This window comes from Nycticebus coucang, chromosome 15 (assembly GCF_027406575.1).
Source record: "Nycticebus coucang isolate mNycCou1 chromosome 15, mNycCou1.pri, whole genome shotgun sequence".
In the NCBI taxonomy this organism is placed as follows: domain Eukaryota; kingdom Metazoa; phylum Chordata; class Mammalia; order Primates; family Lorisidae; genus Nycticebus; species Nycticebus coucang.
In genome coordinates, this window is record NC_069794.1 from 68,187,079 (window position 1) to 68,199,668 (window position 12,590).

The window sequence follows — 12,590 nt, forward strand, 5'->3', positions numbered from 1 at the left end:
TTTCAAGAAGCTGTTCGAATGGCTATCATGTGAACCCCATAAACAGGAAGGGAAATGCCAGGGGCTCTTGGCCCAGGCGTGGTAACAGCCAGTGGATGGGGGTTCCTTCAGGAATCCACAATTTTCCCTTCTTTCTCTCCTTTTTTAAGCAGCTTTATCAATGTATAAGTGATCTACATAGAAATGTACATATCTAATATGTCCAATTTGATGAGTTTGAACCTGGAAAACACCCACAATACCATCACCACGATCAAGGTGATACACATATCTATCACCTCCAAAAGTTTCCTGTGTCCCTTTGTTTTTTGTCACAAAATCATTTAACATGTGATCTAGCCTTGTAACACATTTTGAAGTGCACAGTATGTGCTGTTAGTGGCAGGCAGGAGGCTACATAACACAACTACACTTACCAGCAAAACTAAAACTTTAGACCCACTAAATAGTAATTCCCCATTTCTCCAAACCTGCCCTCACCCACAGCCCTGGAAACCACTATGAATTCCTTGCTTCCATGAGTTCAACTGTTGTAGATACCACATATGTAGTGTAAATGGAATCGTGCGCGTTTGTATTTCTGTGACTGGCTCATTTCACTTAGCACAGCATCCTCCAAGTTCATCCATTTTATTGCAAATGGCAGCATTTCCTTCTTTAAGGTTGGATGATATTTCATTATATAGATGTGCCACATTTTCTTTATTCATTCATCTGCAGTAAGCTATCACCTTCCACCTGCTAGGATGACTATTGTTAAAAACAAAACAAAGCAAACAAAACCAGAAGATGAGTGGTTATGAGGATAGGGAGAAAGTGGAGCCCTTGCGTAGTGTTGGTGAGAATGTTAAATGGTGCAGCCACTATGAAAAATAGCATGGAAGTTCCTCAAAATATTAAACAGAATGACCATATGATCTAGCAATCACACTTTGAGGTGTATATACCCAAAAGAATTGAAGTCAGGATCTCAAGGAGATATTTGCACACTCATGTTCAATGCAGCACTATTCACAAACAGCCAAAATATGGAAACAGCCCGCCTTTCTCTGTTATTTTCAACTTCTTCCACTTTTGTTTCTTTCTGGCCTCTAACCTGTCTTGGGCTATCATCATGTTCCAAGAATGGAGGACGCCACCTCCTTGTTCTCCAGCTCCCCTCTGGATCTGGGGCCCCCTGAACCCCAGCCTCTATCAGCACCAGTGACGTTCTGAACATTGAATCTGATGGCTTCTTCCCAGGTATCATCTTCCTATCACTCTTTTAAAAATCTTTTTCTGGATTCTGAGATACTGCTTGGTTCAACCTCAGGTCTCCTGCCCCACCTCCACCTGCATGTCTGTCTCCTGCTCTGGCTTCTCTCCCTCTCTTCTTTCCTCCCTTCGTGAAGTTACCCCTCACCCTACACTCTCCCTTGGCAATCTGGCTTGTCTGTACAGTTACCCTATAACATATTAGCTCCATTTTATGGATTAGGACACTGAGGCTCAGAGAGGTTAAATAACTTACCCAAGGTCACACAGCTAATAAGTAGCAGAGCCAAGATTCACATCAGGCCTGACTAGCTCCAAAGTCAATAACTTCACCACCCTGTTGTTCTGCCTGTTCCAGCTCCATGCGTGTTATTGTCTGCTGCTAAGTATCGCACATGCCTATCACCACATTCATCTGCTCACAGCTACTCACTTTTCCAACCAGCCCCCACCTGCTTCTCTCTCATATTTATAGACTCATCTTTTAAAACAAAAACTCAATGCCACCATCATAATAAAGCTAAAGCCAGTGTTCATAATTCCCCAACTGTCCTATAAATGTTTCTTTCTCTTTAAAAAAAAAAAAATTAAGCTTGTTATTTGGGGATATTATAGGTTCACATGCAGGCATAAGAGACAATGCAGAGGCTGGGCATGGTGGCTCACAACTGTAATCCCAACACTTTGGGAGGCAGAAGCAAGAGGATTGCTTGAGGCCAGGAGTGGGCAATATAGCAAGAGCCCATCTTTACAAAAATTTTTAAAATTAGCAGAGCATAATAACATGTGCCTATAATCCCAGCTACTTGGGAGGCTGAGGCAGGAGAATCACTTGCGCCCAGGAGTTGGGAGTTACAGTAAGCTATGATCATACCACTGCACCCCAGCCTGGATGACAGAGGGAAACCCTGTCTTTACCAAAAAAAAAAAAAAAGAGACAAAACAAATGACGCAGAGAATTTTGTGTGCTCTTTGCACAGTTTCCCAGTGGTAATGTCTTACAGAACTATAGTTTAAGACCACAACCAGGAAACTGCCATTGCCACTGTCCAGAGAACATTTCCATCACCACAAGGACCCCTCATGTTTTCCACACCCAGCTCCTTCCCATGCCACCCCAACAGCCCCTGCCTAACTCTTAGCCACTACTAATCTGCTCATTATTTCTATAATGTTGTCACATCCAGTATGTAGTCTTTTTTTTTTTATTATTAAATCATAGCTGTGTACATTAGTGCAATCAAGGGGTACAATGTGCTGGTTTCATATACAATCTGAAATATTTACATCAAACTGTTTAATGTAGCCTTCATAGCATTTTCTTAGTTATTGTATAAAGACATTTGTATTCTGCGTTTAGTAAATTTCACCTGTACCCATTCTAAGATGCACAGTAGGTGTGGCCCCACCCATTACCCTCCCTCCACCCCAACTTGCTTATATATTGGCTACTTCTCATTTTTGACTTATGTGGATAATATGACATTCCCAGATGTCATACAGACGTCATACATACACAAGACATTACAGATCTTTTGGTGAATAACAGTTTTCATTTCTCTGTGGTACTACGTTTTATCTGAGACATTCTGATAGATGTGCTTAACTTGAATTACCCTAATTACAGTTAACTGAAGTTGAACATCTTTTCCTGTGCTTATTTGTCATCTCTACATCCTCTTCCTGTCTTTTGTCTATGTTCGGAGGGGATTGTTTGTCTTTCTACTGTTGAGTTTTGAGAGTTCTTTAAACCACATATTCTAGGCCAGGGGTCCTCAAAATACAGCCCCCGGGCCACATGCGGCAGTGTGATTGTATTTGTTCCCGTTTTGTTTTTTACTTCAAAATAAGATATGTGCAGTGTGCATAGGAATTTGTTCATAGTTGTTTTTTTTTTTAACTATATTCCGGCCCTCCAACGGTCTGAGGGACAGTGAACTGGCCCCCTGTTTAAAAAGTTTGAGGACCCCTGTTCTAGGCACTAGTTTGGACAAATACATGCTTTGCGAATATATATATATACATTTTTTTTTTTTTTTTTTTTACTTGGTGGCTTTAATACAAATTAAACACACCTCTGTAGCTTTTCATTTTCTTAACAGGCACTTCGCAGAGAAAAGGTTTTTCATTTTAATAAAGTACAGTTTATCATGTTTTCTTTAATAGGTTGTGTTTTTGGCATCAAGTGTAAGAACTCTTTGCCTAGCTCCAGATCTCGAAGATTTTCTTTTGTATTGTTTTCCAAAAGTTTTTTCCAAAAGTTTGCACTTTACTGTTACATCTATGGTCCATTTTCAGTTATTTTTTTTTTTTTTTTTTTGCAGTTTTTGGCCGGGGCTGGGTTTGAACCCACCACCTCCAGCATATGGGGCCAGTGCCCTCTACTCTATTGAGCCACAGGCGCCACCCATTTTTGAGTTAATTTTTATATAAGGTCTGAGACTTCAGTTGGGATTTATTTATTTTAATTTATTTATTTTTTTACTTTTTGCCTGTAGACAAATATCAAGTTGCTCTAGCATCTTTTGACAAGAAAAGCGACATTTCCTTCACTGAATTGCTTTTGTATCTTTGCCAGAAGCCAATTACACTTGGCTTGTGGGTCTCTTTCTGGATTCTCTGTTCCGATCTGTTAACCTTCCAGTCTGTTGCTCCACCAAAACCAACCAGTCTTGATTATTGCAGCTTATAGTAAATCTAGAAATCTGCTAAAAGTGAGTCTGCCCACTTTATTGTTTTTGCAATTCTAGTACCGTTGCCTTTCTATTACTTGAGTAGATCCATTATATGGGACTATTTTAGAATAATATTGCCTATGTTCATGAAAATTTTTGCTAGGATTTTGATAGGCATGGCATTGAACCCATATATCAATTTGGGGGGAACTGGCATCTTTACTCTGTTGGATCTTCCTATCCATAAACACACTTTCTCTATTTATATCTTCTTTAATTCCTTCCGGTCCCTTTCATACCTTGATTCCTTTCTTTTTTTTAATCAAAAACGTTTTTCTTATAAACTCAATTTTGGGCAAACATCATGCAGCCCTTCTTGATGATTGTTTTCCCAGAGAACAAAATTCAGTAGGGCCCTGTGAGGTAAGGAGCCCCTTTTCCCTATCTCCTTCCTCTAACAGCTATATCCAAACCAGCTGGTTATCAACAGAGCCCCCGCTGCTCCTCATGGGAATGCTGGTGGAAGACGAAGGTGATGGCCATGGAGGTAGCATCCCAGGCAGCTTGGAGTACCTCATCCTGGAGCCCACGCTTATCAGTGCAATGGTTCCACTGAGTGAGGTCTGAAGTACAGTCAGAACCATTAGGGGGTGGAAAGACCTGGTGGCCATTGACAACGGCAGCAATGTAACCTGTCATATGTATCACTGAGGCTAGCCTCCTCCAGGATAAACAGCTCCTTCAACTTGCCCAGAGAGAAGTGCTGCTCTACATCCTGCTCCTCATCTACCATACAGCTGCTCCGTGCCTTCTTGTGGCTTTGACGCTGGAAGATCTTCTCCTCGACAGTTCCTGCAGACAGCAGGCAGTAGATATACTAGGTCTTCTTTTGACTATCATGCCAGAACCCGGCCATGCCTTGTTCATCATTGCCTGGGTTCCAGTCAGGGTCAAACATGACTAGCCAGTTAGCCCCAATGAGGTTAAGGCCACAGCCTCCAGCTTTGCTGCTCAGCATGTAGACAAAGTCAGGGCTCGATGGACTATTGAAGCATTCTACAACCTTGGCTCGCTTCTTAATGGACATTGTGCCATCCAGGCGGACATATAAGTACCTTCAAGCCTGGCAGAGCTTCTCTGAGGGTAATTGGACACCAGCACAACTTTGTCACTGCTGCGGCTTCGGGCCACTGCCAGAATATAATCAAGGACCAGCATCTTACCTGACAGCTGGGGCTCTAGGCCCTTAGAGCTATAACCAGGGGGGAATATTTCCAAGGCACCCTCAAAGCCAGCCTCCTCTTCCACACATTTGTCATAGATTAGAGCTGGATGATTACGAAGCTTCTTTAGCGAGGTGATAGAAGAAACGGAAGACACACTGATCTTGCCCTCACACAATTCTTCTGCTGGCTTAGCTTGTCTCAGAAACCTCTTGTATAACTCAGTCTGAAGTGGTGTCAGCCTACAACAAACCACCTCCTCAATCTTCACAGGCAGGTATTTAGAAAGAATATCAGATGTCCTCCGTATCAGGCACCTATTCACAATGCTGGTGACCTCCCGCAGTCATTCCTCTCCTAGCTGCCTGTCTGCCTCACTGGCAGCTGCATCTCAACCCTTCAAAATTGGCAGTTCAAAATGCTTCTTGAACTCATGGGCAGTCCCTAGGATGCCTGAATTAACAAAATGTACCAAGCTGAAATACTCAAGTAGGTCATTCTGAATGGGAGTCCCAAAGATGAGCACCTGCCCACTGGTATTCAAGCTATCCAGAGCCTGGTAAGTCTGACTCTCAGCCTGTGTCCCTCATCACAGATGACCAGACCAACAACTTCCTTTCTGGAGGACTCCAACATGAAGGCGGAAGGTCTCATAGGAAATGATGAGGATGAGAGAAGGCACTCTGGCTCTATGCTGGTTCATGAAGCCTTCCAGCTTTTGGTCTATCTCATCCTTAGATCCCCAATAGATGTCCAGAGGTTGGATTCTTCCACCAAGCCATTTTCCAACCTCATTGTACCAGTTCTTCACCAGGCTGGAGGAAGACACCACCACCGCCTGACTATTTCTGGCTTGCACTCTGGACTCAGGTGCAAGAGCGTCCACATCAACGTGATGCACTGCAGTGTCTTTCCCACGCCCATCTCATCAGGCATGATGTAGCCATGGCTGCCAGGGATGCGCTAACTGGTGACACACTCCCACAGGAACTTCACTCCCTCTCTCTGATAAGGCCGCAAAACCTTACCCAGAACAGGATCAACAACCCAGAATAGGATCAACTACATGGACAGGGAGATTTTCCTTATCAAGCTTCAGCTGGTCATGGGCACTCAGCAGGGGAGGCTCATACAGAACCAAGACACCATCCTCCAGTGGGTCAGGGAGGGCCCTGTGGACCCCAGCTCTTTTCAGGCCCAATGCTCGAGAGCCCAGAGGACCTTCATAATTTGGAATAGGCACTTTAAAAGGCCTTGATAAAATGCTTCGAATGCTTCATGTTGACAGCTGTCCAGACACGGTGGTTGACTGGTTAGCTGACTCAAGGGTTTCCAGAAAGGGGGTAGGAAACATTCCTGGATCTGGGTCTCACTGCCTGATCTCCGTTTCTTAGGAGTAACTAACCCAGGCTGCCGGTCTTCATCATCTGAGGATCTGGCTTCCGAATTTCTCTTGGCCAGCTGGCTGGGAGCTAAGCTCCTTCTCATCCTGGGCTCAGGAGCATAAAACGTCAAGTACCCATTAGCCAAAGGTCAAAGACAGGCAGCAGCTAAGAATCCAGGACCAGAGTCCTCCTGGTCCCAAAGCGTGCATTAACAGCCACGGGAACTCTCCAACCTGCCAGGCTGGGTCAATCAAACCTCCTGCGTTGCTGCTGCTGCATCACCCATCTCTTCTTCAATTTCTTTCATTGGCATTGTGTAGTTTTCAGCATACAACTCATGTAAATAATGTTCTGTTAATTTACATTTAAGTATTTCATTTTCTTGGAGTGATTGAAAATAGTATTGTATTTTAAGTCACTATCCGTATTAGTGGTATAGAGAAATAAATTTCATTTTTGTTTGCTTGTTTATATCCTGCAATCTTGGTGAATTCCTTTACTAGCTCTAAGAGATTTTTATAGATTTCTTGGGGTTCTCTGTATAGACAATTATATCATCTACAAGTAGGAATAGTTTTTATTTCTTCTTTTCCTGTGCTTATGCCTTTTATTTCCTTTTCTTGCCATATCACACTGGCTAGAACTTCCTGCACTGTGAATAATAGGAATGATAAAAGCAGAGATCCTTGTTTTGTTCCTGATTCTAAGTGGAGCTCAGTCTTACGGTACTAGGACCCAGTCTTTTATCATTAAATATAATCTTAGCTATAATATTTTTTGTAGATGCTCTTTATTAAGTTCAGGAAGTTTGTCTCTACTCTTATCTTTTTCAGAGTTTTATATCATGAATGGGTGTTGAATTTTGTCAAAAATTTTTTTGCATTAATTGATAGGTTCGTGTGATCTTCTTCTTTAGCCTGTTAACACAGCGGATTACATTAAATTTTGTAATAATGAACCACCCTTGCATCCTTGCAATGAAACTCACTTGGTCAAGGTATATATTTCTCTTTGTATATTACTCTATATGTTACTATTTTATGAATAATTTTACATACAATTACTACAACTACAATTGGTCTGTAGTTCTCTTTTTTGTGTGCTGTCTTTGTCCAGTTTTGGTGTCAGTGTAACACTAGAGTCACAAAATTAACTGGGAAATGTTGCCCCTTCTTCTACTTTCTGGAAAACATCATTGAATAGAATTGGTAGTAATTCTTTAAACATTTAATAGAATTCTCCAGCAAAACTCTCTGAGCCTGGATATTTATTTTTTTGAGGGAATTTTAATTATAAATTCAATTTCCTTAATATAATACTAATAGGGCTATTCACATCATCTATTTTATATTGGTTGAGTTATGGTAGTTTGTGGGTTTTGAGAAAATATTCCATTTTGTCTAAGTTGCAAAAATTATATGTGTTCTTAGTATTTCCTTATTATTACTTTGATCTCCATAAGGTCTGTAGCGATACATCTTGTTTCATTCCTGATCTTTTTTTCTCCTTTGTCAGCCTCCCTGGAGGTTCATCAATTTTATTGATCTTTTCAAAGAGCCAGCTCTTTGTTTCATTAATTGCCTCCAATCTTTTTTAGTTCTCAGCATAACTAATTTCTGCTCTTATCTTTATTATTTTCTTCCTTTTGTACTTGGTTTATTTTTCTCTTCTTTCTCTATATTCTTGGAGTAAGAACTTAGATTATTAATTTGAATCTTCTCTACTCATGCATATATTCAGTGTGCCGTACATGTGCCTATCAATACTCCTTCGGCTGTATTAACAAATTTTGATATGTTGTATTTTTAATTTTCATTTGGTAAATGTATTGGCCCATGATTTATTTAGAAGTATGTTTTAGCTTCCAAGTGTTCAGACATTTTCTTTTAATCTTTCTGTCCTTGTTTGCTAGTTTGATTTCATCATGATCAGAATACACTCTTTATTATTTCTAGTCTTTGAAGTGTGTTGAGGTTTGTTTCGTGGCGTATGTTTTAAGCATGTCTTTTTATTCTGAGGTTAACATCTGTGGCCTTGCTAGACTGAGGAGACTTCCCTTCCCAGGGCCAGCTAATCCCTAGAAATAGCAAACAACTCCCCTGGGAGTGCAACAATTACATGCAAACAAACCCAAACCCCAGACCCAAGCTACCCCCTTTATCAGTCACATTCCTCTCAGGCCTCTCACATTCCAGGCCTCTAGCCACCTGCCCTAATCACAAGTGGTATTAGACCACTGGGGACAATGCCTAAATGCTCCTAAAACCTCAGAGCCCACAAATATTGTTCAAATTGGCCAGTCTTAAGCCTGCTAAGCCTTTCCTATAGAAACCACACTAAAGACTCTTGCCTACATTTCCCCCTCAATGCTCTGCCCCTGATTGCCTCTGGGGCTTCTCCGTGCAGCCCTGCATGACACACTGTGCCTCCTACTTCTAGAGAGCTGTGAGTCAAAACCTCTTCTTTCAGAACAGTCATTTCCATGTTTTCATGTCTTATCATACCTGATTAAAACAAACCAAGAATACATTTTAAAATAGTCCAGAATATGGTTCATCTTGGCATGTTCCTTGGGCACTTGCAGAGAATGTATATTCTACTGTTTTTAGGTAAAGTGCTCTGCAAATGTCAGTCAGGTTCTGTTGGTTGATGGGGTTACTAAATTCTTTCATGTCCTTGCTGGTTTCTGTCTACATTTTCTACCAGTGGTTGAGAAGAGGTGGTGATGTGTCCAACTATACTTGTGAATATGTCTGTTTCTCCTCTCAGTTCTATTAGTTTTTTCATCACATTACATGTATGTTTCTGCTCTGTTGTTTGGCACATACACATTTAGGATTGTTGTCTTTTAGTGAATTGACAGTTCTGGAATTATATTTTGTCTCTTTCTGTCTTTGGTAATATTTTTTGCTTTGAAGTCTACTTTATCCAATACCAATATAGCCATCGCCACTTTCTTTTGTTTTTTTTTAATTTTTTTATTAATATTAAATCATAGCTGTGTACATTAATGCGATCATGGGGCACCATACACTGGTTTTATAAACAGTTTGACACATTTTCATCACACTGGTTAACATAGCCTTCCTGGCATTTTCTTAGTTATTGTGTTAAGACAATTATATTCTAAATTTACTAAATTTCACATGTACCCTTGTAAGATGCACCTCAGCCACTTTCTTTTGATTAATGATTGTGTGATATATTTTTTCCATCCTTTTATTGTCATCCTGCTTATATCATTAAATTTGTTTTCTTTTGCAGTTTTTGGCTGGGGCCAGTTTTGAACCCACCACCTCCGGTATATGGGGCCGGTGCCCTACTCACGGAGCCACAGGCACCACCCATATCATTAAATTTGAAGTGAGTTTCTTGCAGACAACACATAGTTGCATCATGATTTCTAGTTCATTCTGTTGATCTCTTTTAATTGGTGTATTTAAACCAATTGCATTTAATGTAGCTGTTGATATTTTAATGTGTAAGTCTGCTGTTTTATTTTTTGTTTTCCTTTGTTATGCCTGTTTTTCACTTCTGTTTTCTTTTTCCTGGATTTCTGTATTTTGCTTAAATGATTTTTAGAATTTTGTTTGCATCATGCAGTTCCATGTTCCCCTTACCCTCCTCCTCAAGGTCACTCTAAGGGTGTTTGTGTTTTCTAAAGTTCTCCCACTATTTCCAGGACAGGGGAGAGCCTATCTCATCCCCTTTGCCCTGGCCCCAGTATAGTCCTTCACATAGTGAGCACCAATAAATGGATGTTGAACCAACTGGGTTGGAATGTCAATCCTTTTCCTCCTGAATGTGTGGCATGGCTGTGGAGAAAGGAAGAAGGCTCCTTGGCTTTCTTACTGTAGGAGACCCACGGGTAGCTTTCTAGAGCCCTGTGAGCAATTTCCCTGAGTGCCAGAACTGTGGTTGCCATGGTTTCTCCCACCCACAAGGAGTACGTAGGTGAATGCTGATGGAGGAACACAGTGGCCTGGCCAAGGCCTTTTCAGGTCATTTGAACGGGGAAAAAAGTTGATGAAGTAACAGAATGCCTTGAGACCGTTCAGATGGCAGAGTGCAGTGGGAAAAACTCAACAAGATGAATAATTAAATTAACTGTGAAACTATAGTCAAGAATCTTTTTAGAGATAATACACGTGCTACAGACAGCAGAGATACTTTCATTAATCGGCCTCAGAAACATGAAGGAATTATCCTTGTTAATCTAAATTATTTCCAGGTATGATTTATTAGAGAGACCAAAATAATTTATGTCTAGCTTTTTTCTAACCTAACTTTTAAATTTATGGATGCAAGATTAATGTGGTATTTTAAATTATGGCTAGCACTAAGCTATAAAAAATTATCTCTTTTTATACCACATTGCCCTCATTCATCTCTTAGTAACTTAAGAGATTAGTTTCCCATTCAAAACATATTAATCCAACCTGAGATGGTCTGTTCTGACTTGTAATCAGTATCTATTCAACTATTCAATGTTTAGAAAAGGGAAGGCATAAATCCAGAGGAGAATTGATTGCACCTGCTCAACTTTCAGCCCCAAGAGAGATCAATGAATAGTTTTTTAGACTCTGTTCATAGAAGGGGCTCACCCAGCCAGAACTCATCAAGGACTAATATTTGACTTCAGCACTAATATCAGAGAGATTCTCTTGACTAAAAATGTGCCATAACTTCTAACCTACTTACCAGATGCTTGCAATTTGAAGTTCTACCACATTGTTTCCTCCCCATACACAACATTCTCAGGCAAGCAGAAGACAGACAGCCCTCAATTGGAGGTAATACTATGGGGTCAAGATCTTAAGTTTCTCCTGTAGCACATCTCTCAGAATAGTGCTGTCTTAGTCTTCCCGGGCTTCTGTACAGAATACCACAGACGTGACTTATTAACAACAGAAATTTATTTCTCACGGTTCTGGAGGCCAGAAGTCCATGAGAAGACATCAGGAAATTCAGTGTCTGGTGAGGGCTGCTTCCTGGCTCACAGGTGGGGCCTTTTTGCTGTGTCTTCACATACAGGAGAGGCAGGGAGCTCTCCAGGATCTCTTTATAAGGTACCTAGGCCATTCCACCTAATGGCCTCCCAAAACCCCACCTCCTAACACCTCCACATTGGAGTTAGGATTTCAACATGTGATCTTTGGGGACTTCCTGACCATTCAGTCCACAGCAAACACTTAGGTCCAGATACAAGATCGTGAAGACTAAATTCATAGAAACTTCCATCCATGACTCCCCAAATCTACTAACCCAGAATTTCTGGTCTAACAGCCCAGAAATCTGAACTTTAACAAACTTTGGACTTGATTTTTATACACTCAGCCTCATTCCAGGTTCCCATAGAGCAGGCAAATTTGTCATATGTCAGTGTGCCTACGAATCACCCGCTGAGGTAATTGCCTATGTTCCTCCCAGGCCCACCCCAGAGGATCTAGTGCAGTTGGTCTGGGGCTGGCCTGGGAATCTGCATTTTCACAAGTTACTCAATAGATCCTCACCTCCCGCTGGCCTTCAGAAACACTCCCAGACATATGCCATTTCACGCAGCTGTCTTGAAAATACCAAGACAATACCACTTGGAAATAGCTCCACTCTGGACAAGCATCTGCAACGTGTCACGTTCAGCCACAGGCTGACAAAAAGTAGTGTATAAACACTGTAAACTGACTCTCTTCAGCCCTGTGGAATCAAAATAGGAGTTTGTCCTTTCAGCAACTTGTTCATACGGGGATGGCGCAGAGGCCCGGGGCCCGCGTTCGGTGCCACCGTCCCGCCCTGAGCGTCTGCGAGCCCAGCTCAGGACTCACCAGCGCCAGGTCCCCAGGGGTCAGATAAGTCGTCCTTTCAAGCACCCTATGGTCAGCCCGTCCCTCTTCTCACAAAGGAAACCACATTAAAGGCTTCTGATAAATGCTTTTTAGGATCCACTTTCCGTCTTTATCCTCCACAGCGGATCGGTGTCTGCTCCCTTTGGTGCTACAGACCTCACTCCTTTCTCTGCCAGCTCCTTAGCTTTGTTCTCTGTGCCTATCTTCTTT

General features: G+C 41.5%; 1 pseudogene; it reads right to left on the bottom strand.

The window, feature by feature from the left end:
* Nucleotides 1-4,412: 4,412 nt before the first annotated feature.
* LOC128566882 (DNA repair and recombination protein RAD54-like) lies at nt 4,413-6,640 on the bottom strand (annotated as a pseudogene).
* Nucleotides 6,641-12,590: the final 5,950 nt, after the last annotated feature.